Below are 7,173 nucleotides of genomic sequence, written 5' to 3'. Positions count from 1 at the left end.
TACCGAAACTTCCCTTTAATTGAATTTCTACAGTGGGTCTACCCCAGTAGTCTTTAAGTAGGGGGGCCACAAACCCAGGGGCTTGGGAAGCCCGGCCACCTCAATTAGATTGGAGTGAGGTGGATGCTATAGGAGCATTAGAGTTCTTACTTGCTGATCCTTGTGATGTTTCATACTGTGCTAATTTCAGGAACATGTCCTCTGCTGATAACCTCTGCTTCACTAGACTGTCCCATGATTCATATTTGCTGAGTCTTTTTAATAGCACCTTTTTCATGATTTTCATTTCCTCAGCAGAGCCACTGAACATTTTGTTAGTAAATTATGGGGGTTTATATTGTTGCTGCATTGGAGTTTTGCCTTGGCTTTTGTCAGTAGATGTTTTGTTATTGAAAGCTGCCACCCTTCTCTTAGCTCCTCCACCAGGGTAGGCTAGCTGTTGTAACTCGTAAACCTCTCTAGCCCTGCCTTCTAATTCAGCCATAGATGTAACACGAGCAACCACAGGACCCATTCCCAACCGGATATTAGGTGTTAAACCTTGTACATATAATTCTCTTAATTCAGGTACATCATAATCAATAACCCCTCCACGATTGACTCCCAAACCAGCTAACCAGAATAACAATTTTTTTCGCACCATATACCTTTCTGGTCATTCATCTGGCATTTGCTTTTCAGCATATGCTTTACCCAGTAGGTTATCATAAGGAAAGTACAATTTAAAAACCCTCTTTTATATAGGGTATGTTGTTCAGTATTGGTATCCACCATGATGCCATATGGTAATACTGCAAAATCCTCAGCTGACATGCATTCCCTTAAGAGTGCTACCATCTCCTCCTGGCTGACATTAGGTGTTGCTGATAATTTTGCCAGCCAGTTCAATACCGTTTCCTTATTACAAATTCCCATTTGCTTTCCCAAAGCTCTAGTTTGTTCTGGGGTCAAAGCCCTAGTTTCATGTTTCACAGTTGGGGGTCTGTTGTTATCATATTGGGTTACAATAGGAGCCAACGGGCATCCCCTGTCTACCAACCTGGCCTCCTCACTACTGTGAGGTGCTGAGGGTTCCAATCTTTTACCCACTGAGGGACCTGGTGGTGAGTCCTCAGTTTCCGAGTCGGAACTTGACTCTTGAAATTCAGACTTAAAAGCTGCCAAAGGATTCATTTCGATGGCACTCATAACACCCTTGGCCAATTGTAGCTGCTTCTGCAGCTTGTCAATGCGGCGATTGCAGGCCACATGATTGACAGACCCTAAATTAACATTATGGGCTTCCTTTAGGAGCTGGCGCACTACTGCCTGCGATTCCTGAAGTTCTCTGCCTTTTATTTCAGCAGCAGTTTCTGCATCTGTAACCCTCGTATTAAGATTCCTCAGCTGTTGTTCGAGCTGGGAAACCTGTAAGGTCAGGCTGTTTATCTTGGCAGTTGCCAGTTGCTCTTCGGCAGCCTGCCTTTCACCTTGTTGTTTTAGCTGCTGCTTTTCAGCAAGTGCTTGCTCTGTCTGTTGTTTAAGTAGCGACACTTGTGAATTCAGTTCTCGGCTGACCATAGCCAAGCCGTATATGAGAGCACATTTTTGTGCTTTCTTGTTAGGGGTAGGTTTACAGATGGAATACCGAGCCCATAAGGTGGAAAACTTGTCCAAGGAATCAACCCCTGCCAGTGACTCCTCCTTCCAAGGATTTTTGCCCTTTCCAAATAAATCCCCACTAAAGTCCACTGAGTTTTTATTTGTCTGGGACGTCCATCCTTGGAGGCTGAAAACTTGATCCATCTTCTGCTGCTGGGTTATAGATTGCTTACCCAATCCAAGGAAAAAGATTACACCGTTTGAAAATAGAGAGACCTTAGAAAAGAGACCGCTTCCAGCTGCGGCTCTAAGGCCTAGGCAAAGGCAACCTAAATTTTTCAGAGAAGGCCACAGCCGCTCCCCTGCTAACTGTTGCCTTGCCAAAAGAAAGAGTGGCAACCCTTTTGGGGCCCGGTACCACTCAGTGTTCGATTATTAGCAACCGGACACTAGCGGTGCTAGTATGGGGCCTACTAGCCACGCTACCTGCTTCTGGGCAGGGGTCCAGGCGTCCCTGCAACCCTTATCGCCGATAACAGGATTTCCCAGGGCGGAATAAATTCCGTCCCTCACCCAGGGAGTAATGGAAGGGGGGCTCTCACCCGGACACTACACTTTCCCTCGGATCGTGCTTCCGTGGGGGGGTGGGGGGGTGGGGAAATAGGCACAGTTCCAATTAAACACGAATTCCCTCCCCGAGTCAATTGGACCGTCACAGTCACTGTCACAAATAAACAAGCTAAAGCATAACAGGACTCTGATGGGGTAACTAATCCCCAAGAGAGTCCTGCCGCGGTCGCCAGAAATGTTACCTCAAGGGTAAGAAGGTAACGCTTCAAAGGAAATACTAGAGAGATGGTAGAGGGAAGATATAACAGGGAAAGCCCCTTTTCTCAGAAGCTGCAGACTTGGCTCCCTTCCGTGTCTGTCACCGGTGGATTTAGCTACCCATAAAATATAATAAAATAAAGAAAAGACAAGATAATATGGTGCAAATAAAGGTAAGTGTATTAGGGATAAAAGGTACAGAAAAACTAGGGAGAATGGGGGGGGGGGGGGAGAGAAATACAAGAATAACACAGTGAAACAGCAAAACCATAAATCCGTAAAATAGTGGATCAGTGACTGACTCTGAGAGCTTGGAGCTAAGACCCATACACCCTCCCGTTGGATTCTACAAAACAATAAACAATACCCCAACACTGAAACCTTTCTCCTATTGCTCTGATGCAGCAGATGTCACGTACAGGCGTGATGCCCAGGACCTACAACTCTTGGACTGATTTAGAGTCCTTGAGGAGGAACACTGGGGAGTCCAGACGACTGATGGTTCTCGTCGCGGGCGAGGAGACCCTCTGGGATGATGGACACCAGGAGATGCAGGATATAGGAATGACGATGACAGGACTCCTCTTCCTCAAACACACTACGGGATAGATGTTGTTCTTCGATCTCAGCTCTGGAGCTCTGCGAAGACCCGACCGTGTACGAACTGTCGCTGGAATGGACAGCCCCGCGCAGGCGCTGAACAAGACCTTTATAAAGCCTTTTTGGCGGGGAGAGTTCTGAGGTGATGGAACGCTTCTGAGGTGATGGAACACTGAGGGTTGGACTTGGCGGGAAAAACCGGTTCTGACTGGTTTAAGCTAGAGTCTGTGTAGTAAATAAGTCCCCTCTCAAAGATGGAGTTCAAAGTTAGAGTTCATGTATTCCATTTTGAATTTCAGTTCAAAGTCAGTGATTCATTTCAGTATTTTAAAAACATCTTATTAATAGTTAATTGAAACAGTACATTCCATCTAACAGCAGGGAGGCAGCAACATCCCTCGAAGGGGGTGATCTGTCTGACGCTGCGGCGATCCACTTGCGCCTTCCATCTTTCGATGTGCCTGGATGCTACAGTGAGGAACTTTGTGGCGAGTGCTGTGCGTGACATCATCAGGAAGCGAATCGCCATAGCCCCTTCCAGCCAAGATGTCGCCAGGTACCCAGGGGAGCCGTATTTGGAAGAGATGACAGCATCATCACTCTGAGAGCGAGAACTATGCTGGAGAGGACCCTGGAGGATACCATCCGTGGGCAGTACATGGAAAATCTGAGATGGAAGATGATGTTTTTCATCAAAGCAGAGTAGTAACTTTGGGGAACCAAGCTGCTTCTATTTGGAATAGCGTCTCCGTGGGGGAGTTACGCTGGAATAGGCACTATGCTTAGAGCTATGATGCCAGTCAGACGAGCCCCTCGACTGCACGTCCTGTGGGTCCCAACAGCCTGCTCTGCTCGGTCTGCAGAGCAGGACTTCAGTTTCCTCTCTCTAGGGTTGGCTGTGGAACTGTGGTGCCACCTGCTGGTTCCGATTTCAAAGCTTGGTGGAAAAAATAAATAACTGCCAGGGCAGGAGAAGCAACTCTCTCGCTGAGTGCCTGACGGGTAAATCGATCCCCACAAAAACAGTGTTTAATAGCTGAGTATTGAGCAGCACTTCAGCGGTAAAGCCTGCCACAAACACTAGACAATGTACACTCCATCACAAAGCTCCTGTGAATGAGCTTAATCTTGACTCTGCAAGCACCCACCCCCATTAAGTGGCCTATCCCAAGCCACATCCTAAAAATGAGAAGTAAAGTATAATGATTTAGAATTTACAGTAGGTTTGGGGAGGGGAGGGGGGGGAACAGGATGGGGGACCTCTGGGAGCAGAAGGACACCTCGTGCCTTCACATGATCTCACAAATGGAGATCCATGCAACATATGCTGGGTGGGGAGAAGAATATAACCAAATCTCTCTCTAATTCACACTGTTGATGAATACAAGTATTATCACTTCATCACATGCCTGGAGTGAAAAAGACAGCACATGAAAAGATGGGGTTGCCTTACCAAGTTGGGAATCAGTGCTAACGTCTCAACAGAAGGAAAATTACTTTTTGGAGTGACTCAGCCACTCCCCGTCTTCATTCAGGCCTAAGGTGATGGTATCAAGTTTGCAAATTAATTCCAGTTCTGAAGTTTCTCATTGAAGTCTGTCTGTGAAGGGTTTGTTGGTTGAAGAATGGCTATTTTGAAGTCTGTTTGAGTGTCCAGGGAGATTGAAGTGCTCTCCTACTGGTTTTTGAATGTTACAATTCTTGATGTCTGATTTGTGTCCATTTATTCCTTTGCGTAGAGACTGTCCGGTTTGGCCGCTGTACATGGCAGAGGGACATTGAAATCAAGTTTACACAAGTTAAGGAAGGTACTAGACATCTGGGGTTAGGCTTGAGTTCTGAGAGATTACAGCTTTCAGTTACAAGGTTCACAAAGTACATACAAGCATCAGTAAAGAAGTGATCTCTAGTATGCCACTTCTAGAATATATTCTGAGTCCAAGTCAGTATTGGTGTGTCACATTCAATAGATTCTATTTTTTTCACCACAATAGTCTCCCCGAGGGGAGGTGCACCGTTCCTGGAGGTACTGCAATACCAGGTCGATGCGTGGAGTGGATGGAGCAAGCTCCTATTCCATCTCCCTGTTCCAAAAATCCATTTAATATATAGTCCTCAGATAGAGGACGTATCAGATATTAAACTGATAAGAACAGATTTAAATTTTATTAGAGAATATTTAAAAATAAACACGGTACAAACGATTCAAGGAGTCAGTTGTCAGTTATTGGGGGGATCATACAGAGTATGGGGGGATGTTTGGTATATTGGGGTTGACAGCACACATAGTAAATACGAACTGTAGAGTCCCCAATTGGGGGGGGAGGGCGGTGGGCGAAATAAAGACAGTTAATAATCAGTGAGGGTCAATCATTCACACATGGGGCACAAATAGTCATGGGCACAAGTAGGTGGGTTGGATGGTGGAGATGGGGCGACCCTCAGTATTGGTGTGTCACATTCAATAGATTCTATTTTTTTCACCACAATAGTCTCCCCGAGGGGAGGTGCACCGTTCCTGGAGGTACTGCAATACCAGGTCGATGCGTGGAGTGGATGGAGCAAGCTCCTATTCCATCTCCCTGTTCCAAAAATCCATTTAATATATAGTCCTCAGATAGAGGACGTATCAGATATTAAACTGATAAGAACAGATTTAAATTTTATTAGAGAATATTTAAAGAAATAAACGATACAGAAAATTTGAAGCGTTAGTCATTGGTCATTGGGGGTAACATGCAGAGTAAGGGGGTATGTTGGTGTTTTGGGGCTGGGCAGCACACATAGTATATACACACTGCAATGTCCCCAATGAGGGGTGGGTAACCGGTGGGCGGGGTCAGGAGACAGTCGATAAACGGTGAGGGTCCACCACCCATACGGGAGGCAGGGACAGTCATGGGTATAAGCAAGCGGGCTGGATAATGGGGATGGGGTGACCCTCACGTGGTGGGATTCAGCTAGGTTTGGTGGGTTTAGGGCTCAGGGGATAGGGTCCAGCAGGGGGTGTGCGTGGGTGCACGAGGTCTCCCCGGCTCACTCTTGGTATTGGCGGTGGCCGGTGATGTGCTCGGTGTAAATGTCCCGGGACCAACGGATAGCGTCCGAGACCATTAGGCGTCTCATGAGCCGATACTACACTTGATCTTAGCCAAAAGGCCGAGAAGCGATAAAAATATGCTGAAAAACGAGACAGCCCTACCTCCGCCACAGCTTTCTACGTCACCACGAGGAGCTCCTATACAGGGACCAAATGCCATCAAGGAGACTTGGACAACCAGGAAACGCTTAAGTGACAATCACTCCCCCAAATGACTCCAATGTAATAATTCAAAGCAAGAACTCCACACACAATTCTGCTTAAAGACCGAGAAATCTTTGTCTGGTTACTTGGGTTCCTCTGGCTGCTGCTGTATACTCCTACATTGCATAAACCCACCCACTTCCTGTGACGTACTCCGTCCCTGTTAACTCTCGCAGCAAAACAGAGACAAGAAAACGTGTGCAAGCGCTCTCCCGGCTGGCCAAACCGCATGGGGCTCTTCTTCAGTTAGTGCGGCTCCTGGAGCTCTGCCCCATTCTCCACCTACCAGACTCGGGGGCAGCTCCAGGCTTCTGCCCTGTGGCAGGGTAGTGGGGCTAGGGGCTTCTGCTGGACGAGACTGGTGCCTGCCACTTTCCATGCACTGAATGCTTAGGGCAGATTGCCTAGAAAAATGCTGCAAGAAAAGCTGACACCTCTCTCTCTCTCTCTCTTAGAGAAGCGAACACTATCTTCTGTCTCGCCCAGGACTGCTAATTAATTTTGAGGAAAACACCGCGGACACACAGTGACGACAAGCTATAGAGGTGAAAGAGAGAGAATGGTAATCGTTGGGCAGGCAGTGAGAGAGTGCTGGTGCCTGCAGCCGGCCCTGTTTTAAACAGCCGGGACCAGGGCAGCTGCTCCCTTTTCCCCTCACCGCCGTTGGCAGCTGGGTGCAGGGGGAGGCAAAGGGGGCAGGGATGTTAAAGGGGCCGTACCGGCAGGGCTGCCGACGGGGAAGCAAAACAGATACAAGAAAATGTGCAAGTGCTATCCGGGGTGACTAAACCTCATAGGGCTCTTCTACAGTTACAGTGCGGCTCCTGGAACTCCCTGTTCACCCCACCACCACCACCATT

At 47.5% G+C, this 7,173-nt stretch overlaps 2 non-coding genes and 1 pseudogene across 2 annotated transcripts; all 3 read right to left on the bottom strand.

The window, feature by feature from the left end:
• Positions 1-5,013: 5,013 nt before the first annotated feature.
• On the bottom strand, positions 5,014-5,198 carry LOC128825018 (U2 spliceosomal RNA). Its single transcript, XR_008442571.1, has one exon. It is a non-coding gene; the product is annotated as a U2 spliceosomal RNA (small nuclear RNA).
• Positions 5,199-5,511: 313 nt separating this feature from the next.
• Positions 5,512-5,696, bottom strand: LOC128825008 (U2 spliceosomal RNA). The gene has a single exon (XR_008442562.1). It is a non-coding gene; the product is annotated as a U2 spliceosomal RNA (small nuclear RNA).
• A 410-nt stretch (positions 5,697-6,106) lies between these two features.
• Positions 6,107-6,180, bottom strand: LOC128825001 (U2 spliceosomal RNA; annotated as a pseudogene).
• Between the last annotated feature and the right edge of the window lie 993 nt (positions 6,181-7,173).

Source organism: Malaclemys terrapin, chromosome 16 (genome assembly GCF_027887155.1).
Source record: "Malaclemys terrapin pileata isolate rMalTer1 chromosome 16, rMalTer1.hap1, whole genome shotgun sequence".
NCBI lineage: Eukaryota > Metazoa > Chordata > Testudines > Emydidae > Malaclemys > Malaclemys terrapin.
The sequence above is the reverse complement of the archived record's forward strand: the minus strand, read 5'-3'. Positions and strand labels throughout refer to the sequence as shown.